This window comes from Cherax quadricarinatus, chromosome 28 (genome assembly GCF_038502225.1).
Source record: "Cherax quadricarinatus isolate ZL_2023a chromosome 28, ASM3850222v1, whole genome shotgun sequence".
In the NCBI taxonomy this organism is placed as follows: domain Eukaryota; kingdom Metazoa; phylum Arthropoda; class Malacostraca; order Decapoda; family Parastacidae; genus Cherax; species Cherax quadricarinatus.
In genome coordinates this window covers 30,298,874-30,323,736 of record NC_091319.1, presented here as the reverse complement: position 1 = coordinate 30,323,736, position 24,863 = coordinate 30,298,874, and the positions used below count along the sequence as shown (strand labels likewise).

The window sequence follows — 24,863 nt, the reverse complement described above, 5'->3', positions numbered from 1 at the left end:
ACTAGAGTCTGTTTGATAAACCACCTGCCATTTTCGAAATCAGCAACCCAAAAATACATTAAATACCTTCAAATATATTTGGCAACGAAATTTCAGTTTCTTCATTTGCTTCAGTTTCGCCTATTTTTCAGTGAATTCTGCCCATACAGACATGCAAATGCTAGTTATTAATTTGAATCTTATCAGTTGCACTAGAAAAGCTGATGGCTACCTCCCCTCGCCAGGTAAACTTTGTACACCGTGCATGAACGTCTGCTTTCAAATGCTAATTGTTGCCATTTGTTAGAAAATATAATTGCTAGTGTTCACTTTTTAAAATTGTTGTTTACCTTTCCTGACAAAGTTGTCTGACAGACAGCTGTCACCACTAATATATAAACACCATGTTTTCGCGTAGCATGAGCTGGTGGTAGCTGCCGACGGAGGTGGAGAGATTGTGCACTCTATCGTGCAAGTGGAGGTGGCAGACGTTAACGACAACGAACCGTATTTCCTGCATCCAGAGCCCACCGTCACGGTTATAGAGGAAGACGACCGTGACCTCCCACTGGTTATAGCTAAGGTCAGAATTTTTATTTAAAAAATTATGTTCACCCGTAGTGAGCGGCTACAGTATTCTCATGAGCGTCACGGCATGGGAAATGTTATCTATGTTTTCATGAGATCCTCTCCCACAAGATGGGTTTCTTACACAGAGTTGTGAAATCCGTCAGTCTGGGGTATGGTGGTCATTGTCAATTATTTCACTATGGCTATTTTGTCATGAGACGCACAGACTCAGTTTGAAGCGTTGTGCAAACATAAAAGAGAACTGATAAGAAGAAAAGAGTCTTAGTGGTGAATACTATATGCCTGTATGCTGGGTACTGTGTGCTGGGTACTGTAGGCCTATGTGCTGGGTACTGTATCCCTTTGTGCTGGATATTGCATGCTAGTGTGCTGTATACTGTATACCTGTATGCTGCACTCTGTATACCTGGGGGTTGGGTGCTGTATAATTATATGCTGGGTGCTGGAGGCACCTAGGTGAAGGCTCAACACAAGGGCCCTGGAGAAAGTCTCCGCTGTCACCTTAGAGAAGGCCTCCAGAGCACGGAGTACATACACCACCAATTACTGTAACTAGTCTTCCATTCAAGAGTGTCTTTCCCAGAAGGCGAAGCGAGATTGCAATCGCAGAGACCATAACAGCCTCTGCTGCCACTTGAGGGGAGCCTCGAGCGCCCGGATTATATAGTAAACACTGTCTTTAACAGGTAGAGGCACGTGACAAAGACCCAGGAGACCGTCACGGCCTGCGCTACCACTTGAAAGGAGATGGCGTCGACGGCCTGGCCCCGGGTAATGCCTTCTTCAGCGTTCACCCACACACCGGAGAACTCCGACAACTCAGGGTGACTCTTGCGCTCTTTGTTCCTTATCGTTGCTCAGTGAGACGTGATGCTTGTGTCTTTATGTTTATGTGACTTGATGATGCTTGCGTGATTTGATGTTTATGTAGCTTGATGTTTATATAACTTGATGTGACTCAATGAACTTGTGTGCCTTGAGAATTTTTGTGTGACAAAACTACTCTTGTGAAATGATGTTGAGTGACTTGATGCTTGTGTAGCGATGATGCTTGTGACTTGATGATGTTTGCGTGACGATAATGTTTATGCGACATGATGTTTGTGAAACGATGGTGTCTGTGTGATTCTGATACTTGCGTGACTTAAAGATATTTGTGACACTATGTGTTGTTTTATGAGGTTTGAGTGACACTGATGTCTGGATGATCATGTTTGTGTGACTTGTTTGTGGAAATTGATGTTTATGTGACGATGTGTGTGTGTGTGTGTGTGTGTGTGTGTGTGTGTGTGTGTGTGTGTGTTTGTGTGTCTTGATGAATGTGTGATGAAGATGTTTGCGAGACTTGATGAGATTTGTGTGACGATGTTTGTGCGACTTGATGAAATTTGTGCGACGATGATATATGTGTGTCTTGATACTTGTGTGACGATGAAGTTTGTGTGATGAAGTCTGAGTGACGTTTGTGTGACTTGATGGTTTAGAAAGACACGTAAGCAAACACTATGACATATTTATTAGAAAACGTTTCGGTCCTGGGACCTTGATCACTTCTAACATACAGAGGTAGAAACCAACTTGTCGGTATTTATTACCAAGGTTTATACCATCTCGTGTGACTTGATGTTTGTAAGACTTGGCGATTGTATGACTTGATTTTTGTGTGATTTGATGTATGTGTTGACTATATGTGACTTGATGTTTATATGATCTGAAGAACTGAGACACTTATGCAACATATGGGAATGGAAATAAATGGTATAAAATACCGACACAATGGAAATATAAACACATATGCAGTTTAATGTGATCCTTTATTGACAACGTTTCGCCCACACAGTGGGCTTTTTCAACTCACAAACAGATCTGTAGATGAGTGGTTCAAAGAACCGACATGTTGTTAAATTAGACACATGTGCAACTCTTGGGTATCTGTATAGATACCCAAGAGTTGCACATGTGTCTAATTTAACAACAAACAAATCTACTTGGGGTGTATGTATAATGTTCGCCAAGACCATAGTCCTGGCACGGGTCCCAATCTTGCGATGACCCGTCTCTGGCACCCGATGGAGAAAGGTTTCCACAATGATGCGACGCATGCCGCTCAAGCGCCCTTCTGGTCAGTTCAACTGGTGCATCTCATAAGCGACACCATATGTAACTATGGACACTAGCGAGGAGGAGGATATGTCATTATCACAGGTAACAGCTTGTCTGGTTCGTTGACCCCATGGTACACTAGTGTGGCCGCAGTCATCTCTGGGTCCTCTTCGGGAGGGAATATCACCCCTAGTTGCCTGCGGAGTGTCTCAGTAGCTTCGCACTCTAGAAGATAGTGTGTTAGGGGCCGCTGGACAACGTGCTGACAGTACTGGCACATCTCCTCCTCAGCCTTGTCTACCATCATCTTGGCTGTGGGAAAGCCCAAACGAAGCCGATGGATGGCGGTACACTGCGCTCTGGACCAGCTTCTGTCATATGGAGGGGGTTCTCCCTGAGTCGCTGCTCGGTACCACTGTTGAGATGGAGTATCACCTAAGACCTCCTCCATAAGTTTCGTGGCTCTGGCAGCCACCAGTTTGGTCTGTCTTAGGCTGATTGGGACAGTAATCCCAACATGTGGATAGTCTGTTGCTGCCTTGGCTGCATCATCTGCCGCCTCATTTCCCCGGATGCCAGCATGGCTGGGGATCCAGTTCAATGTCGATCTATTACCCTGAACTTCTAAGGCTGTCATTATGCTCAGGATCGATGTGATGAGGTGAACATTATCCTGTGGTTGAGGATGGGAGAGGGCATTGATTGCAGAGGTGGAATCAACATGTATGACAGGTCGGAGTCGATGTCGTAGGGCATGTGACAATGCCTGTTGAATCGCCACCAGCTCAGCTTGAAGGATCGTGCAGTGGTCAGGGAGTCGCCAGCCTTGTGTGTGACCATTGTGGTACAGTCCAGCTGCTGCTCTCTTCCTGTCAGGGTCGACAGAACCATCTGTGAAATACACTGCACATGTGCCTCCCTCTGCCAGTGCCATGCTTGTCTCAGCATGATTGCTGAGGGTGTCTTGACTGCAGAGACACTTAGAGATGGGTAGCTGCATAATGAAAACATCGGCTGGATCTGGGCGCCAGGGAGGTGGTGGATGGTACCCAGCAACAGGAAGGTCACAACTCTTCTCACAGAGCAGCTGTACAGGCAGCAGCTTCCGCCCAGCAGCACAAAACGAACGAATCCAGGAGTAGTCCGTGAAGAGTGTGGGATCTTGTGACATGGTTGTTAATATCCGTCTCCTTAGTGGGGTACCTTGCTGCCGGTGCAGAATCGTGGCCACTTTGCAGGCGTTTATGTATCTTACTCTGTCAGCCAAGGAAGGAAGCCGGGCCTCAGATCTGAGACATACTGTGTTGGTCCAGATGGGGGCACCAAGCATAGTTCTTATCGCCTGGTTTTGTACGACCTCCACCCTTTGCCTGCTCTGCGGGAAGAGATGAGCTAACGCCGGTGCACCGTAGTCAATGAGCGAGCGTATAGCTTGTATATAGTACAAGCGAAGTACATCTTTGCTTGCCCCTGCACGGTGTCTCGTCATGGCTCTCATGGCGTTGAGTCTGAGTAGAGCACGTGACCTGACATACTCGGCCTGTTTCTGAAAGGTCAGCTTTTTATCAATGTAGATTCTCAAGTACAGGTAGGAGCCTGTCCACTCAAGTTCTATATCCTGAATACGTAATCTATTCACAGAATCTGGTCCCTTGAACATCATTGCAAGAGATTTCTCGGCCGAGATCTTGAGGCCTAGTTCCTTGCAAGACGGCGTAATTAGGTCCAAAGCTCTCTGAGCCTGTCGTTCTAAATTGCCTTTCCCATTCACTACGAGTGCAAGATCATCAGCATAGCTGAGGAGCTGTGTACCACTATGAAAGGGAAGGTTCACAAGTTCCTGCATAAGGATGTTAAACAGGGTAGGACTGAGCACACCTCCTTGTGGCGTACCGTTTTCCAGGGATTTAAAGGAAGAGTAGTGTCCCTGAAAGCTGACACAGGCCTGCCTGCCCCTAAGGTAGGACTCTATCCAGGCCAGGAGGCGTCCTTTGATTCCCTTCCGAGCTAGTATTGCCAGAATTGCTGTGGGGCTAGCTAGCTCAAATGCCTTCTCAAGGTCGAGGTAAACGACGATACTAGGTTTTTTGTTGCTATCAGCAATCTGGCTTAGTAGAGTGGTTATGCACTCTGCTGTTCCCACTCCTTTGGTGAAGCCAAATATGTGATGATGAGAGGGTCCAAGTTTTCATAGGAGGCGGTTTAACACCATCCTCTCAGCAGTCTTGGCTAAGCAGCTGGTCAGCGATATGGGTCTCATACTGCCTGGGTCCTTGGGCTTTGGAATTGGTACGATTGTAGCTTTCTTCCAAGCTGCTGGGAGTGTCCTGGCCCTCCACGACTTGTTAATGACGTCTAGTATGGCCTCCCATCCACTCTGCCCAGCCCGTGCAATCATGGAGTACGTCACACCATCGATGCCCGGGGCAGTGTCACCTGTGTTCTTAATGGCACGTCGGAGTTCCAAGTCCGTGAGGTCTACATCAGTCACATCTTCCGACTCACATGCAGCTTGTATCGTTAGCTGGCGCTGTGGCAGAAGATCCGTCTGTATATTCCGGATGTCCTGTGGGAGCTGAGTGGAGGCTCCCCTGGAAGTGAAAAGCTCCACTAGTTTCTCTGCTTCCTGGGATGGGTTCGGGTGTGCTGGTGGCCTCGGCTTGCTCTTGCCAGTTGCTATGTTGAGCTTGCCCCATATCTCAGATAAGGTGGTGTGATGCCCGAATGTTGAGCACCACTCCAGCCATTTCTCAGTTTTTACTCTGAGAGAGACTCTGCGGGCATGATGCATAATGGCTCTCAGAGTATTCCTGTTCTCTGCCGTAGGGTTACGCCTGTATAGCTTCCTAAAAGAGTTGATGCGGTGGTTCTGCTCCCGCACCTCGTCGTTGTAGAACCACCAGTCTCTTTTGTGAGTGCGTCCTGCGGACTTCTTTGGAATTGCGCACTCTGCTGCCTGGATGAGAACAGTGATTAGCTCCTGTTCAGCCGTATCACAGTCTTCAGATAGAGAGTATGTGGACCACCAGTCATGAAGATAATCCTGGAACACCTTCCATTTGGCCCTCTTTACGTCCCATCTAGGAGGCAGCACAACTGTGGGAGGCCTGTTGATGTTGAAGGTGGTGATCACTGCAAAGTGGTCACTGACAAGGTGAGGATGAGTTTCCCATGTGGCTCCTGCTGTGAGTTGTCTTGACCCAAAGGTAAGGTCGAGGCAGCCACCCAACAGGTGTGTGGGGTCTCCATTGTTTAGCAACTTTACCCCTGGAATATCGTGTAGGAGCATTGCTATGTGTCTGCCAGCAGCATTGGTTGCTGAGTGAGAGTGCAGTATTGGGTGATGTGCGTTGAAATCTCCACCAACAATAATACACTCAGTACTTGCTAGTGCGAGGAGCTCTGCAATGTCGAGGGTGTGTCTTGGGTTCTTGTAAATGTTATAGATGGTAATGGGCGCCCCAGGTATGTGCACAAGGATGGCCTGTACCTCGACATCCTCCCCACAGTCCAAAGGGTTGGCTATAACCTCGTGAGGTATTGTATTGGATACAAATACAGCTGTGCCTCTGCAGTGAACGCCCGGGTCCACGTGCCGAAAATACAAAGCAAAACCGGGTAGTCTTGGGCACATAGTCGGGACAGTCAGCGTTTCTTGTAGCAAGACGATGTCAACCCGATCCCGAATTACTGCCTCCAGCAAGAGGTGCTGTTTGCTCCTTAGGCCCTGAATGTTCCATTGTAGAACCTTGAGGGTGTGATTTGGTACTGAGGTTATTCCGTCGCTGTTGTTTCCTGAGCTGGAGACTGAGTCCTGCCCGCTCCGAGAACCTGCAAATTCATGGCATCCACTGTCTCCTCCTCGGTCAGCAAGCACACTCTCAGGAGCATATTGACCATCAGCCGGAATGTGCTCTGTTGTTCCGTGGAGTTGATTGTGTTGCAAATAAGAATCGTGAACACCTTGATGAGTGCTACGAGATCCTCCCTGGTGAGAGCCTGATTTGGGGTTGGGTTTGAAACAGTGGATATTATCTGGGCTGTTGTGGTCTGTAGGGACTGCAGAGGGTTGGATTTCTTTATTGTATGCACCGTGGTCTGTTGCTGTTGGGTAGCCGGGATCTGCTGGTGAGGTGCCAGTTGAGTCTGCAAAGCGCCTGTGCCGGGTAAGGAGTGCCTGCGTTGTTGTGCTATGACCGGTGGGGGCTTGTTTAGTGCCACCTGCTGATCGCATTGACCAGATGCACCCTGTTGACGCCTCCTGTTCCTCTTGTTTCTGTTTCTTCGTTGAGGTAGTGGTGCAGGAGGTTCTTGACCTTGACGCCTGGTTGAGACTTCGAGGGTTGGGAATTCCTGGGCATTGACTTGGGTTAGCTGCTGAGAGATCTGCGGTATGGCAGCGTTCTCTGCACCCATCGTCTGCTGAGAGTGATGATCCGTCTTAGCCTGTTGCCGAGTTCTTGGCGTCTTCCAGACTCCTTGAATTCTGGCGAGCCTCTCGGGGCATCGAGGATTCCAGGCATGATGTTTCTGCCTGCAGTTCGGGCATCGCGGAGTGGGTGGCAATGCATTTTTCAGCTTGGTGATGCATTCCTCGGTAGGGTGGTGCTGGCTGCAGACACCGCAGATTTCTCTGTTCGGACAGAGTGCACCCAGGTGTCCATAACGCTGACACTTGAAACAGCGAACTGGTTCTGCTGTGAAGGTCCTGACATCGTACTTGCCCCAAGAACCGAGGTCCAGCTGGGATGGCAGTGGTCCTACATGCTGAATGAGGACCTGTCGGGTTGGTGCGTTGCCTGCCGTCTTTGCCTTGAGACGTTGAGCTGACACCACACTGGGGTGAGCTGCTACTGCCTCGATGGGCATCATCAGCGAGTATCGCATCACTACACCCTTGGTGATTTTGTGCCGAGAGTCCAGTTCCTCCAGGGTGAATGAGCGATCTGTCTCCATGACTCTTTTCAAGGTGGTATACATTTCCTTGTTGAGAGGAGTCAATATTGGTTCTCCCCTCAAGTTGAACCATATCTTGAACTTCAGGTTGTGTCGTGATTCCAGGTATGAAACAACGCCATAGTGGGTTCTGTGGTCCCCGTAAGACTTCACCTTGAATTTGCCAGGTCGGTTGAGCTGGTTTGCCTGCTCCTTGGACGGACGGTGCTTCTTCTTGGTTTTCGGGGGTTGGGGTGTTTATTTCCTCCCCTGTTTCCATTGTCGCTGGCTCCATGGTTGGAACTGTCAGATCTGCTACAATGTGAGCAGGATCTTCCTCTTCCTCTCGCAACTTCTTCGCTAGAATTGCGCCCCACATTTCCAAATCCGAGTCCTCCGTCGTGTTCATGGAGCATCGTGGCCTCTTCTTTTCGGCAGAAGCCATGCGCCTATCTTGTGATAAGGTAGTGAACTCCGTCCCTTCCACCTGGGGTAAGCAAAGCAAGCAAGCAAGTGCAGGTAAGATCCCAATGGGATGAGCGGGGAAGACGGGACAGACGAAGAATAGCGCTGGAGAGGAGTGTTCTTAGTCGTAGAAATAGAGCCAGGGCTTGACCCAGCAGCTAAGGCGATCGTGGGACAGACTTGGAGAAAAAACGGGAAGAGAGCAAGCTGTGTATGGAACTGAACTTCTCCAGGCCGAGGGACCAACAACCCCAAACTCCACGACCTCAAGGGCGATGGACCGACCACACCGCCCCCACACCTCCACTGCTCCCGCCCACCTTCTGTACTGAAGAAGCCCACTGTGTAGGCGAAACGCCCCGGAACAAAGTCGCCCATCTGTTGCCTATATGTCTCACCCACCAGTCTCGTGGTAGGTGAGGTCTTTGAGTCTCGAGAGCTGGAAGTTTCCAGGTCACAGGAGAGGGCATCAGACATGTGGGAGGTTATTTTAGTAGTTGAGGAGGCAGGTTTGCAGTGGAGCCATTTGCAAACTTCTTGAAGCTGCTCCTGGAGAGGTGGTATAGCGTTGTCTTGTTGGAAAAAGTGAAACGAAGAGGCTTGATGAACTCAAGAACTTGCTTGAGTGTGAAGTGAAGAGGTGATTCGCAGGCATACTTGACTGTTCCATCACCGAGGCCTTTGTATAGTTCAGAGCAGGTCATGGTGTCAGCGTTCGAGGGAGAGGTGTAGAAAGTAAGGTTTTCCCAAGAGGGTGTGCTGGAGTCGTCGCTATCTGCTTCGTCGGGGGATTCGTCAGGAAATTCTTGTTCAATTGTTTCTACAGTGATTGTGTCATGAGGAGGCTGGGAGTCTAGAGTATTTGCGGTCTGGCTGGTTGTTGGTGGTTGTTGAGAGGTGGCAGTGGTCACTGGGCGTGGTTCAGGAGTGTTTTTTGGGGCAGAGTTAGGATTTGGGCCTGAAGTTGATGTGAAGTTAGCGATGTTTGGGATAATCTTGAGGAAGTCCTGTGATGTTGGCGAGTCAGGAAAGTTGAATGACGGCATGTTGTTAAGACGGAATAGTTCGTTAATTGTAGTGTTGAATGTGCCTGGGTTTGCTGCATTTGCAAGGTGTGCATACATCATGCAGTACAACACCTTAGAGGGAGCAGCGTCAGGGAGTGCAGAAAGGGAATTGCTGGATAGAGATGACTGCTGTTTGGCTTGTAGAATTCTGGTGGTGTCCGACTGGAGTTTTGAAATGGCGGTGTATGTCGGCGATTTGGGACTATTCTTCTTGGTTTCTTCTTTAATTTTTTCGACATTACTTCTTTTCGTAGTGGGCATTTAGCTGCAAGGGTATGATGAGTACCCTTGCAGTTAAGACATGTTGGAGTGGCACTGGTGGTGGTGCAGGCTTTGAAGTTATGACCTTCTTTTCCACAGGTAGAACAGAACTTTTTGTCTTTAATGGGGCAGTCCTTTGTTGAATGTTGATAAGAGTAACAGTTCCAACAGGGAGAGACATGTGCAAAACGTTCAGGTTCAATGTGGCGTGGATGTATGTGGTAATATGAGATAGCTAGTCCATTAGCGAGTGCTTGGGTAGCCATATCTATGTTTGAAAAGGTGATTTTGATCATAGATGAGGCATTGGGAATTCGTGTGATGGTGTCTACAGAGGCCCAGGTGTTTTGGTCTTCGATAGAGGTCTTCAGTTCATCCGTTGGAATAGATGTGATTATCTTATCCAATTGTTTAACAAAAACTGAACGTTTCGCCAGCAAGGAGGGAGACGGTGATATGATGAATTGACGGTCCCGTAATGTGTTCATTGCAGTGTCGTCCATAAGTTTAGCTGCTTCATTGTCGTCGGTGCAGACGACAATAAAGGAATCCTTGAGTGAGTGGATCGCTGTGAATTTGAGATGTAGGCAGGTCCTCATAGCGGCAGCAAGTAATAGTTTAGTGGAATCATTTATAACACCACTGGCTGGTTTGATTTTAACACGATGTGCGAACATTGTCGAACAGGTAGAGGTTACCCTCCCCAACGGGAATCGTAGGGAGACTGACCTGGGGTGTATGTATGTATAATGTTCGCCAAGAACATTATACATACATACACCGACATGTTGATAAATTAGACACATGTTGCACATGTGTCTAATTTATCAACATGTCGGTTCTCTGAACCATTCATCTACAAATCTGTCAGACACTGCAACTTCTTGGGATCTTAATACTTAGTAATTCTTCGCTTGCCTAATTCTTGGGCACGACCTACTTCCACATTGAACAAATGTGACACGACCTATGACTGCTGCACCTCTCCTGCCATACGGTTTATAAGCTGCTTCTCCGCTGATATGCCGTATTCTATTCAAGATTGATGGACTGAACACATCGACTCAAGGTTTAGGGACTGATTACCTCATTCTCCTCCTGTTCTTCAAGTTTCTCCTACGTATGGACTGATGAAGCCACTGTGTGGCGAAACGTTTCCTCAATAAAGATACCCAAGAGTTGCACATGTGTCTAATTTATCAACTGGTAATGTCCTTGATGGTCGTGGTTGTGGAGGTAGATACTTGAAAGGAGGTATTGGAAAAGATGTTGGAAACGTGTTTGGCAATGGAGTTGGTGGGGAGGACTATGTATCTCTTCTCGGCAGTGTCTTCTCTGGGTGTGTTGAAGATGTTTAATGCCCGTCGTCTGCAGTCTCTGATGAAGTGACGAGGATAGTGGAGTTTAGAAAATACTTGTTCAATTATCGTGCATTCTTCTTCAAGGAACTCATTGCTGCAGATTCTGAGTGCACGCAGGAAGAAGCCTATAATTACACCACGTTTGGTTTTGGTGTCGTGGTGAGAGTAAAAGTGGAGAAGGTCGATTTGGTTGGTAGGTTTTCGATAGACTTTAAAACGAAGTTCGTGGTCAGCTTTGCAGAGCAGAACATCAAGGAAAGGAAGAGTGTTGTCGACTTCTTCTTGAAGTGTGAACTGGATTGAAGGGTTGACCTGGTTGAGCTTGTCTTGGAGAGCTTGAACGTTGAAGCGTTTAGGAGTTATGAGGAGAATATCATCAACATAACGGAGCCAGGTGACAGACGAAGGAATAATGGTGGAGAAACGTTCGGCTTCTAGATGTTCCATGTATAGGTTCGCCAGGACCACACTGAGTGGCGAACCCATGGGTAGTCCAAAAGTCTGCTGAAAGAGGTGATTTTCGAAAGAGAGACACGTAAAGCTAACACATAGTTCAACAAGGTCGATGAAATCGCTGGCTGGAATGGGAAGATCAAGTGAATCGTCAATTTTCCTGCGCAAGAGATCGATGGCTTGTGTAGTAGGTACTTTGGTGAATAGGGAAGTCACGTCAAGGCTGGAAAGTTTCTTGTTCCTGATGTTGATGTTGCGAATGCGATTGAGAAGATCACCCGAGTGTTTGAGAAGTGCTGGACTGATAGTGCCTAAGAGTTTAGAGAGGTGTTTTGCGAGAATTCCTGAGAGCTGGTGGGGAGCACTGCCTATTCCCGAGGATATGGGCCTCAGTGGGATACCAGGCTTGTGAGTTTTTGGCAGGCCGTACATTCTGGCAGGTCTGGGGTTGCTGGGCATGGTGTGCAGAAGTTTCTTCCCTTGTTCTGAGCCCCTCAGAATGCGGCGAGTCCTTTGAAGAAAAGTTTTAGTAAGGTTGTCCACTTGGTTAGTTGTGAGAGGTTTGTAGGTATCTGGGTCATTAAGTAGATTGAGCATTTTGTTCCTGTAATCGTCAGTGTTCATGATAACAACACCACCTCCTTTATCTGCGGTGGTGACCCTGATGGTCGTGTCTTCTGCTAAACCTTTGAGTGCATTGATGTAACGTCGAGGTATGACTGGGGAGCTGCGTGTTGAGATGGCTGCTGAGATGATGCCTTGAAGATAGCCTTTTTGGAAGTCGGAGTCATTGTGTCTGTAGTTTTTGGCGATGAAATTGAGGTCTTGTTTTGGTTTCGTAATTCCTGTTGCGAATTTGAGGCCTAAGCTGAGTGCTTCAGTTTCTGTGGTTGACAGTGGACGAGATGAAAGATTTTGAATAATTTCAGGTCTTCCTGAACTTTTCCAATTACTATTATCGCAGAGCGTTTGTAGTTTCCTAGTAAGTCTGATCTTCTGTTGAACATTCGCTGTGGTAACTCTGCTGCGAATGATTTCGGCGGTGCGTCTGTTCATGTTGCCCCGGAGTGTTGTGCCTAGTGTTCTGGCTTGGAGAAAAGCTTCCTTTGTAGCATTGTTTAAGTCGTCTGCACACTCTTCAAGGAAGGTCCGAGCTGTAGCGGAGAAAGGTGGTTTGATGTTGGCAATTTGAGGAGGAGTAGATCTTGGTAAGAAAACCAGTACTTACCTATGTCCTTTCTAAATCTAAATTTATCCAACTTAAATCCATTATTCCTGGTTCTTACCTGGTTCGACACCCTCAGTACTTTATTAATGTCTCCCTTGTTTATGCCCGTCATCCACTTATACACTTCAATGATATCTCCCCTCATTCTACGCCTCTCCAGAGAGTGGAGATTTAAGGCTTTAAGTCTATCTTCATACGGGAGGTTCCTTACACAGTAAATCATTTTAGTCATTCTTCTCTGTATGTTCTCTAATGAGTCTATGTCCATCCTGTAGTAAGGGGACCAAAACTGAGTAGCATAATCTAAATGAGGCCTCACTAGTGATGTATAGAGCTGTAAAATAACTTTTGGACTTCTGTTACTTATACTTCTTGAGATAAATCCAAGTAATCTGTTGGCCTTGTTGCGCACACTAAGGCACTGCTGTCTTCGCTTTAGATTTCTGCTTACCATGACTCCCAAGTCTTTTTCACATTCTGTATGACCAAGCTCTGCTTCACCTAGATTATAGCTTCGAGGGTTATTTTCATTACCGAGGGCAAGTACCTTACACTTATCCACATTAAACTTCATCTGCCATTTTTCAGACCAAGACATTAATTTGTTCAAATCGTCCTGGAGTTCATTGATATCCTCCTCAGAGTGAATTATACGGCCTATCTTTGTATCATCAGCAAACTTACTCATGTCACTAGTAATCCCTTCATCAAGGTCATTAATGTAAATTATGAACAGGAGAGGGCCTAAAACTGATCCTTGTGGAACGCCACTAGTGACTAATCCCCATTCAGATTTCACTCCATTAATGGTAACTCTCTGCTTTCTATTGGTAAGCCATGCCTCAATCCATGCTAGAACTTTACCTCCTATATCATGAGCTGCCACTTTTCTTAAGAGTCTCTTGTGAGGTACTCTGTCGAAGGCTTTACTAAAATCCAAATAAACAATATCATATTCCTTATCACTGTCAACTGCCTCAAATGTTCTATTGAAGAACGTCAGTAAGTTTGTCAGGCAGGAACGACCTCTCGTGAATCCATGCTGAGATTCATTTATCAAGTTATGCTCTTCAAGGTGACTTCTGATAATGTCAGCTATAATTGATTCTAATAACTTGCCCACTATAGATGTCAGGCTTATTGGACGGTAATTTGAAGGAGTGGACTTATCCCCTGATTTGAATATAGGAACCACATTAGCCATCTTCCACAACTCTGGCACAACACTGGTAAGTATGGACGCATTGAATACACTCGTTAATGGCTGACTAAGCTCCATCTTGCATTCCTTAAGTACCCTTGAAAACAACTCATCGGGTCCCGGGGACTTATTTTGTTTCAGTTTGTCTATCTGTTTAATAACCATGTCCCTCGTGACAGTAATATTAGTTAACTTAAATTCATCAGGAACTAAATAATTGTTAATTACTGGAATCTCATTTACATCTTCCTGTGTAAAAACTGACAAAAAATAGTCATTAAATAAGGAACACATTTCCAGTTCATTATCCGTCAGCTGTCCATTCCCAGATTTCAGAGGACCTACTTTTTCCTTCACCTTCGTCCTATACACTTGAAAGAACCCCTTTGGATTAGTCTTTGATTCATTAGCAACTCTAATTTCATAGTCACGTTTAGCCTTTCTAATCGCCTTTTTTACTTCTCTTTTAAGCTGAACATATTGGTCAGTAAGGTTAACCTCTCCTCTTCTGATGCGCCTATAAATTCCCCTTTTCTCCCCTAATAGATGCTTTAGCCTCCTGTTAACCCATTTGGGATCGTTATTATTAGACCTAATTTCTCTCTGGGGAATGTATATACTCTGGGCACTGTGTACATTATTAAGAAAACAATCATAAAAGCAGATCCCTTCATATTCATAAGTATGATTATCGTCAATAAAATCATTAGCTAGATAACCCCAATCAAGATTAGACAGATGTTCCCTAAGTCCATTATAATCGGCAGAACGAAAATCAGGGATTTTTACTGTATTATCATTATTCTTGGATTCCCAATTAATGCTAAAAGTGATGGATTTGTGATCACTTGCGCCAAGCTCTTCAGTGATCTCCAGATTATTCACGAGTGTTTCCTTATTTGACAAGACTAGGTCTAGCAAATTATTACCCCTGGTAGGCTCAGTCACGCTCTGTTTCAGAAAACAGTCCTGAACTGTTTCCATAAAGTCACTGGACTCTAGATTACCTGTCAAAGAATTCCAGTCAATTTGACTAAAGTTAAAGTCCCCCACTATGACTATGTTACTGTGTCCAGAAGCCCTAACAATTTCGTCCCAAAGAAGTCTCCCTCTATCGTGATCCAAGCCCGGAGGTCGGTATATCACACCTAGAATCAGCTTTTCTTGACCCTCCACGAACTCTACCCAAACAGACTCTGTTAGTGCTCCATCTCTTTTTATACCTGTTTTTATGCAACAATTAATATTTTCTCGAACATACAATGCAACTCCTCCCCCCTTGCCATTACATCTATCCACATTGAACAACTTAAATCCCTGAATATTACACTCAGCAGTCATATCCCGACTCTTTAAATCATACCACGTTTCAGTTAATGCAATGATATCAAAGTTCCCAGCACATGCTACCAAACGTAGTTCATTAATTTTATTTCTTGCACTTCGACTGTTAGCATAAAATACCATCATATGTTTTTTCTTCTGCACATTTTTCCTATTCATCTTTGTTTTTACACAATTTCTGAAATTATCATTACCCAGAGTTACTCCATGACAGTTACTATTAAGATTCTTAATATCAGAGCATAAGTCAATATATCCATACTCATTATTAATCATTTCTAAACCCATACCTCTAACTAATCCTAGTTTAAAGTCCTAACAACCCCCTCAACTGAGTTAGCAAGAAAACCCACACCTGCCCTTAGTTATCCCTACTATCATACTTCCATTCAATGCTAAATGTAATTGATTTGTGGTCGCTAGCACCCAGTTCCTCTGAAACTTCTAAATTATTAACAAGGGATTCATTGTTTGCCAGAACTAAGTCAAGCAGGTTATTACCCCTTGTAGGTTCTGTCACAAACTGCTTCAAAAAACAATCCTGAACTACTTCTAAGATGTCGTATGATTCTAAATTCCCAGTCAAGAAATTCCAATCAATATGACTAAAGTTAAAGTCTCCTAGAATTACTACATTATCGTGCCTTGTGGCCCTAACAATCTCCTCCCATAGTAGTCTCCCCTGGTCCCTATCTAATTTTGGGGGACGGTATATCACACCTAAAATTAATTTTTCATGCCCCTCTGAAAATTCTATCCAAACAGACTCTGTATGTGTTACTTCAGACTTAATGCCCGTTTTTATGCAACAGTTCAAGCGATCTCGGACATACAATGCCACCCCACCCCCCTTCCCGATACTTCTATCTACTTGGAACAATTTAAAACCCTGAATGTGACATTCCGCAGGTATGTCCCGACTTTTTGAATTAAACCACGTCTCAGTTAAGGCAAATACATCAATGTTACCTGCACTAGCAACTAATCTTAACTCGTCCATCTTATTCCTAGCACTACGGCTATTAGCATAATAAACATTGAAAGACTCTCCTTTCTCTTTACCCTTCCTGCTCATTTCTGTTTTTCTACTAAACCTATTACTGTCCTTATCAATATTTTCAATATCTACCTCGTTCTGCTTATTACTAGTTCCCCTACAACTCATAATATTTCTACTCTGGGACTTCACTGTTTTCCTGCCAAAACCCATACCACTAACTATTCCTAGTTTAAAGTCCTAACAGCTCCCTCCACTGCAGTTGCCAGTGCTCCCACTCCACACCTAGATAAGTGAACCCCATCCCTGGCATACATGTCATTTCTGCCATAGAAGAGGTCCCAGTTGTCAATGAATGTTACCGCATTTTCCTTACAGTATTTGCCCTGGACAACCATTCATTTCCAACTCCTCTCCTTGGCAAAATACCACATATGACAGGGTTCCCACCCTTCCTCCTAATTATTTCTATTGCTGACCTATACCTGCTAATCAGGTCTTCACTCCTACGTCTGCCAACATCGTTGCCTCCAGCACTGAGACAGATAATAGGATTGCTCCCATTACCTCTCATGATGTCATCCAGACGGCTAACAATATCCTCCATACCAGCCTCAGGAAAGCAAACTCTCTGTCTCCTACTCCTGTTTTTCAAGCAGAACGCCCTATCCATATACCTAACTTGGCTATCCCCAACAACAACAATATTCTTACCTTCCTTGGTGTCGTTCGTCGTGACGTTCCCAGTAGTCGACTCACATTCGTCGGGTAGCACTGAGAATATATTAGATGTTTCCACAACAGTTTCCACGGCAGTCTCTTTCTTCTTCATCGTTTCTACATTTCAATTCGTCTTCTTGATCGTCAACTTCGTTCCCTGCTGTCCAGCCACTGACCAGTTTCCTTTCTTGCCCTGAGGACTCAAAACAGGAGGACTACTACGAATCTTCTTGTTTTCCTCGGTCAGTCGCCGAATCTCCATCTTCGCCATCCTCAATTCTTCCTTAAGCTGTCGGTAAAGTTGCTCGATGGAGGGCATGTGTTTAATTCAACAACATGTCGGTTCTCTGAGCCATTCATCTACAATGTTTGTGACATGTTTGTGGCGATGTTTTTTTGTCATGATGTGTGTGTGGGATTTGGTCCTTATGTTCTTACGACATAGGTAAGTACTGATTTTCTAACAGAGTTGTAGATGCGTGGAACAGTCTTCCCAGTGGGGTGATAGAGGCTAGGACCTTGGTTAGCTTTAAGAAGAGACTGGACAAATATATGAGTGGGAGGGGCTGGGTTTGATTGGTCACATTGGGTACGGGAGTTATTTCTTGGGTAACTTTAGGTAGAGGTCGTTTTGATAAGGACCTTCCTCGCATGGGCCAGTAGGCCTTCTGCAGTGATCATCCATTCTTATGTTCTTATGTTTGTATTTATTATTGTATGACATGATGTTTGTGTGACTTGGCGTTTGTATAACATGTTTTGTGTGGCTTGATGTATTTAAACTGATGTTTGTGTTATTTAATGCTCTTGTGTGTTTGATTTGACGTTTTAGTGTGCATGATGTTTGTATGACTTGATGGTAATGTATGACTTGTTGATGTTGTGTGACTTAAGAACATAAGAATGTAGGAACACCGCAAAGGCTTACTGGCCCATACGAGGCAGGTCCTTGATGATGTTTTGTGACTTGATGTTGTGTGACTTGATGATATTGTGTGACTCTATAATGCTGTGTAATTTGATGATGTGTGAATTGGTGTTGTATGACTTGAAAAAAAGTGCCTTGATGCTGGTGATAAGATTTATATTACGGAGGGAATTCGTAGCTTGTAAAGTAAAAGGACACAAGTGCAACTAATGTGACATTTATTGTGGCAACGTTTCGCTCTCCAGGAGCTTTATCAAGCCGTTACAAACAATACATTAGTTGCACTTGTGTCCTTTTACTTTACATATTGTCGGTAATTCTACCAACTTTATTACAATTCGTAGCTTGGAGATGATGAAGTGTGGGGTTACTAAATGTATTATCCAAAGGGCTGTAGAGGGGATGAGGTGGTTCTTACATTAATAAAAGATGGATCAGAATAGGATGACGTGGAGTGTAAAAATATGAAATAGAGGAAAGGAGCGGTAGGGGTCGCTCTAGGAAAGGTTGGACTCGGTGGATGGGGGTAAAAGACGTATTATATACAAGGGACTTGGACATCCAGCAGGCATGTATAAGGGTAACAGGTAAAAGTAGAGGTAAGTGGTTTTTTATAAATTGACGGAGGACTAGTAAGGTAACATTTAAGAAGGGATATAGGGAAACTGGTTTGCTTCGACTTCATTTCTGAAGGAGGGGTGGGTATATTTGAAGTCTGGAGGGGCATCAGAACTGTAGTATCGGCGAGCCTCTAGCAAGTCAGTGATAGAATGATTGTGAATGTTGTTCTTTTTCAGGTCACCCTACATCGGTGGGAGACGGCCGTTGATTTAAACTATTCATACGCGCGCGCGCGCGCACACACACACACACACACACACACACACACACACCCATATATATATATATATATATATATATATATATATATATATATATATAATGATAATGATGGTTTGGAGATGGACTGGGGACACTTCTTCCTCAGAGAAAATAATAAATGTACTTCAGGGAATACTCAAGGTTCTCCCCGGAGCTGTTTGATATATATATATATATATATATATATATATATATATATTGACATTTTTTTAAGTAAACACATAAATATAACAGAAAAAGTAGTTTGCAAGAAAAAAAAGTGAGGAAATTATTTTCTCTCACTATGAAGTGGAGCTCGTATAAAAGTACCTGAAAATATGCTGTCTCCCAAAAAAATCTTTTATAAAAAGTGTGTGTATAAAAGTTTTTTTTTTTTCCAATAATGCCGAAAATTTAACTATTACTAGTAAATTAGCTAAAATTTAATTAAAACAATTTTGCAGAATTAAATTTGTTTATAGACTTAATATGCTTGTTTTGGGTGTGCTAAGCCTGAATGTTCCTGCTGTTATTGCTGTTACTGCTGCAGTTCTTGTTGCTGCTGTTGTTATTACTGCTGCTGGCTTTGTTGTCGCTACTTCAGTTGTTGCTGCTGCTGTAATTTCTGTTGCTGATATTGCTTCCACGGCTACTGCCTCTGCTGTTTTTTCTGCTGTTGCAGGTGGTGTTGCTGCTGCTGCTGTAGCTGGCACTGCTGCTACTTCTGTTGCTGCTGCTGTTGCTGCTGCAGTTGTTACTACTGTTGCTGTAGCCGTTTCGAAAGATTTATTAAAGATTGTCGTTAGTGGCACATACAGTGCCGCTGCTCCCTTCCCCCTTTTATAATATCTTTATTTCTACAAGTACATGTACAAGGTGTACAGTCCTAGCTGACATCAGTGACATACTACTATATAGAAAGCCGCTTGTTATGCAGAGCATTTCGGGCAAATTAGGTCAGTTTTGTCTCCAGATACGACCATACCAGTCGACTAACACCCAGGTACCCATTTTACTGATGGGGAACAGACAACAGGTGTAAGGAAATACGTCTAATGTATCTACCCTCGCTGGGAATCAAATCTAGACCCTCGCCGTGTGAAGCGAGAGCTTTAGCCACCAGGCCATGCGGTATCTAGTATACATAGTAGTTTCTTCACCTCTTCCTTGGTTTTGTGTAACGTTTCTAGTACTTATTGGTGTACCCTACCGCCTCGGTTTACTGAAAGCCTTTCTTTCTCTTCTGAAAATATCTCCCTAAAACTAGTGCTGCTCTCTTCACATTCTGTTCGTCATTCCTTGTGCGCTCTCCTCTCAACTTCGTCAGTCTTATTACGTGGTCCTTGATTGATTTTTCTTCCTGTTGTGGCTGTATAACAACTCTGTTGCAGATTTAGACTTCGATGTTTTGACATTTTCGTATTGGTGCTGCACCTCCCTCCTTATCCATGAATATTCTCTTCTGGCACTTCGACTCAACACATTGTTTTCCAGAATCCTTTGCATTCTTTACTTTTTCCAAACTCTACCACACTTGGCTTTGGCTTCTCTATGTCTCTCTCTCTCTCTCTCTCTCTCTCTCTCTCTCTCTCTATGTCTGTCTGTCTCTGTCTCTCTCTGTCTCTCTCTCTCTCTCTCTCTCTCTCTCTCTCTCTCTCTCTCTCTCTCTCTCTCTCTCTCTCTCTATTTTTTTTTTTTTTTTTTTTTTTTTTTTTTTTTTTTTTTTTTTTACACATGGTTTGACAAGGTTAAGGATCCCTAGCTTTATTGACAAGCTATTTACAGGTTAAGGAATCCTAACTTTATTGACAAGCTAAGAGCTGTTACCTACATCAGCTCATTTGAAAGCATTTTTATTGTTATGAGACATACAAGTAGGGAACAGGATGAAGTTGGAGCCATCTGTGGGCCAGCATTTTCATTTGATCAACTGACGTTATCTCGTTGACATCATTATGCTGAACGAATGTGTTCCATACTCTCTCTCTCTCTCTCTCTCTCTCTCTCTCTCTCTCTCTTTCTCTCTCTTTCTCTCTCTGTCTCTTTCTCTCTCTGTCTCTCTCTCTCTCTCTCTCTCTCTCTCTCTCTCTCTCTCTCTCTCTCTCTCTCTCTCTCTCTCTCTCTCTCTCTCTCGTGGCGGTAAAGAGGCTATCGGTCTGAGGAATTGGACATCTTGGTCTTCTTCCTCCGACCGAACTTAATTACCCCCCAGTCTCCCCTTTGCTATCCCTTCCTCCCCATACCCTCGCCTTTTCCCAGTCCCGTTTGTAGCCTCTGGGATCCTTCACTCTGGCGTTGTGGTTTCTAGGTGCGGGTGGCGTGCTGGGGTTCGTCCCTCTCCGTGAGGTCCCTCGGGGGTGGTGTGGTTTGCCGTGGAATCTTAATTGTCTGAGGATGGCCTACTCCCTTCCTGGTTTCCGGGTCGTGGGCCGGGTATCCTTTGGATGATGGGTGTATTTCCGGAAGCTGCCTGTCGGTTCTGGGGGGAGGGTGGCAGCCGAAGGAGGTATGCTTTGAGGCGGGTTTCCGACCGTCCTTTCTTTTGTCCGCCGAGGTAGCTCAGTAGGTGTGAGGCTGCTATCCCGGAGTGCTGGTATACTGGCGTGAAGGTTAGGGTATGGCATGGGTTCCACGCTGCATCTTCACCGCCAGTGGGCTCGGGGCCCTCTCGGAGAGGGGAGGAGCTTTTGGCTCCTCCATACTTCCTAGCGACTGTCCCTCTGTTATCCCTCTTTTTTTCTTTCCTTCTTTCTTTTTTTCTTAAAATAACAAGAAAGGAGATATCACGGAAGATGCACCTATTATTATGGAATCCTCACCTAGTGTAACCCTTCGTCCTCCTAGGCCCCATTCGGATCCCACACCCTGTTCTGACCCAGCTTCATTATTGGACCATTCTCTCGACTCTTCTCATACCCTTGTACCTTCTGTCGGTGATGCTTCGTCACCTGCTTCAGGTGCAACTGCATCACCCATTTCAGTTCATACCGCTGCTTCTAGCAAGACTTTCACGATGTGTCTGGCTTCCCCGAATACAGGGTCTCGGATCGCACCACCTCCCTCGGGTCAGACTGCGCGTAGTTCTACTCCTAAGCGTCCACGACAACCTACTGACGACAGTTCGTCAATGACCGCTCAAAAACGACCTACATGACACTCACTACCTTTGAATACCAGACTAACGAGTATTCAATGGACAAAATTCTTTTCTTTACAAACAACATCCCAAACTGATAATGTTTTTGACCATGGAATTGGTAAAACTCTTTTACGGCATGTTGGCCAAAATATATCTTTCCATGCTCTTCGAAGCAGAGTGCGTGTCGTAACAGTGCAGAATTTAGATCAAGCTCATGCCCTCTCTCGCATCACTTCCATAGATAACATACCAGTCACCGTTCGTAAGCACGCTACTCTTAATTCTTGCAGTGGTACTGTGGTCTTGATGCGTACCATTGTACAGAGTGATTTTTTGTCTTGCAGCGTGGATATTTTAGAACAATTAGCCCTTCAAAACCTCCTTATCCTCAAGGTAGATAGGTACATCCTGCCTGCTCGTGGGTGGAGGCGCTTTCCTAGTAACATCGCTCGTTGAACCTTCGACTGCCGTGAGCTTCCGTCCTCTGTCTATATTGTGGTCCATCGTCTTGAGGTCCGTCAAGTTGTTCCCACTCCCCAACAGTGTCGTAATTGCTGGCATTTTGGACACCCTGCTAAACACTGCAGATCTGCAGCAGAATGCCTGGTCTGTGGTGCAGCAGATCATTTCAATACGTCGTGTAGTCTTCCCCCATCTTGTCTTAATTGCAAGGAGCCTCATCCTTTCTTTTCACGCCGTTGCCAGGTTTATTGTAATGAACGAGAGATCCGTTATCTTAAGGAGCATGAGGGCCTCACTTATACTATGGCTGCCTCTCAGCTCCTCCTTCAAGGTAAACTTCCACGTGTCCCATATGCTTGGGTAGCCCGAAGACCTCCAACCTCGACGGTCCTCCCGCCTCTCAATCCCTCTGTCTGTCTTCCGGGGTTGCCCCAGTTCTTAATTCTTTTGCAGTTTTATCCTCTGACACTCCTGCCTCCGCATCATTTCCTCCTCCTACTTCATCTCACTTGCTTATTTCTCAACCTATGCAGTCTACAAAACCTCACAGACCTGCACTTTCTTCTCGTCCATCACCTGCATAAAATATATCTCCTGCATCGGAACCTCGTTCTCACCCTCTTTCCAGCTCTCACACGAAGGTAGAAGTTCACCCTCCTCCTCGTATAGTCCCCTCTTCTCCTGTCCCCCCTGTTTTCCTCCATAGTTGCCCTCCAGCCTCCTTCCTTTCCTGGTACACTGCAGGCCTCTTCTACCCCAGCCGACACATCTCTCCAGGTTCATACTCCCTGACCTCCTCAGACCTCTTTGGTTACTTCTGTAGTTCCTCCGACCTTTCCTTGCAACGCCTCTCCTGTCTCTGACATCATGGCATCGTCAGCTTCCTTAACGAATGAGACGTCAGACGTTATTTCCAGCTACATTGCGGAGACGACACCTCCAATGGACACCGGGACTCCCTCTATCCCTTGTATTTCACGACCCTCACAACAATCTATCCCTCCACAACATTCACATTCTTCCTTGCTTACATGCTTACCGTTACCCTCACACGTTGACTTTACAGATCCTAATAGCCTATAGGTTTCATCGTTTCTTATCATTGCCAATTTTGTTTCTGTACAAAATGTCTCTTTTACAATGGAATATTTGTGGCCTTAGGGGCAATCAGGGAGAACTCCAAGTGTTGCTCTCCCAGTTGTCCCCAGTATGTGTTGGGTTGCAAGAACCCAAAATTCGTTCTGCTGTCATTCACCCCGGGCTACATGAATCCTTTAATGAAAGCGCACTTCTTGTGTGCGTTGATATACCGTATCAACACGTTTTTATTCGCTCCCCACTGCATTATACTGCAGCTCAGATTTATTTACACAGATGGATTACAGTTTGCTCTCTCTATCTTTCTCCCTCCAGTGCATTCTGTATATCTGATATTGCGTTTTTAATTTCTTCTCTACCACCGCCCATCTTGCTGTTGGGTAACTTTAATGCTCACCATCACCTGGGGGGGAGGCTCTCACTGTGACTGTCGTGGTGATCAGTTGGAGACTCTTCTCGCTTCTCACCCTCTTCATATTTTAAATACAGGTGCTCCTACCCATTTTGACTCGCACTCAGTCTCTCTCCTGCATTGATGTATCCATCTGTTCCTCACCCATTACACTTGATTGCATGTGATATGTTCTTCCAGATTTACATGATAGTGATCACTTTCCTATCCTTCTTACTTCTAATGCATATACCCGACCGTTTCGTAACCTTCGTTGGCAATTTGCTCGAGCAGATTGGGAATTATACTCCCGTCTTACCACCTGTTGCGACGACCCCCTTTCGTCGTCTATTGATGAACTGGAGCACCAATTTTCGACCGACGCACCAATTTTCGACCTTAGTCTTGACTGCGGAGACTCGTTCTATCTCCTAAACCTCAAGTAGGCATTCTCAGACATGCGTACCTTGGTGGTCTCCTACATGCGCCCGCATAGTGCATTTAAAACGTGCTACGTGGGGCAGTTATCGATATAACCGTACCTCGGAGCATATGTTTAATTTTAAGCAGGCAAGGGCAGCTGCTCGCTGTCTGGCCAATGCGCTGGTTGGCCAGACTACGTGTCTTCTATTACCTCGTCTTCCCATATGTGCGCGATTTGGAAAAAGGTGTGGAAATTGTGTGGTAAGTACGCTCTGGACCCAGCTCCCGTTTTGAGGGTTGCTGGAGTTGATTTTGTAGACCACAGAAATTGGGAAATATCTTGTCCATATCTCCCGAGGGCTTCACCTCTGTCCCTCATTTTTTGGGTCTAAACTTACCAGAGAGCAATTGCCCTTAGATTTCTCCTCCAATGGATTAGAGCCATGTAACGTACCCTTTACTTCTCTAGAGTTAGAGTCCACCCTTTCCATGTGCCGGTCGTCGGCACCGGGACCTGACAATATCCACATCAGTATGCTACACATTCTTCATTCTACAGCTCTTCCTGTTCTTTTACGTCTTTTCAATCTAATTTGGGAGCGATGGGTGCTCCCACAACACTGGAAATCAGCTATTGTACTACCTTTTTGCAAACCTGGCGCCTCAGGGCTTGACACCTCTCACTTTCGTCCCATTGCCCTGACCAGTGTGGTCTGCAAGGTGATGGAACGATTGGTGAATAGACGTCTGATGTGGTTCTTAGAGACACACTATAGCCTTTCCCCTCGCCAATATGGCTTTCACAAAGGCCGCTCTACTTCAGAATCCCTGTTCCACTTCGATACACGGTTCACAT

The 24,863-nt window shown here is 45.3% G+C and overlaps 1 protein-coding gene across 4 annotated transcripts in view; it reads left to right on the top strand.

The window, feature by feature from the left end:
- Positions 1 to 1,266: 1,266 nt before the first annotated feature.
- Positions 1,267 to 24,863, top strand: part of LOC128693299 (putative neural-cadherin 2) — a 251,714-nt gene continuing 228,117 nt past the window's right edge. For all 4 annotated transcript variants that reach the window (XM_070089515.1, XM_070089514.1, XM_070089513.1 and 1 more), the window contains exon 1: positions 1,267 to 1,394. The gene's annotated coding sequence lies outside the window, so the exon portion shown is untranslated. The remainder of the gene's footprint in view (positions 1,395 to 24,863) is intronic.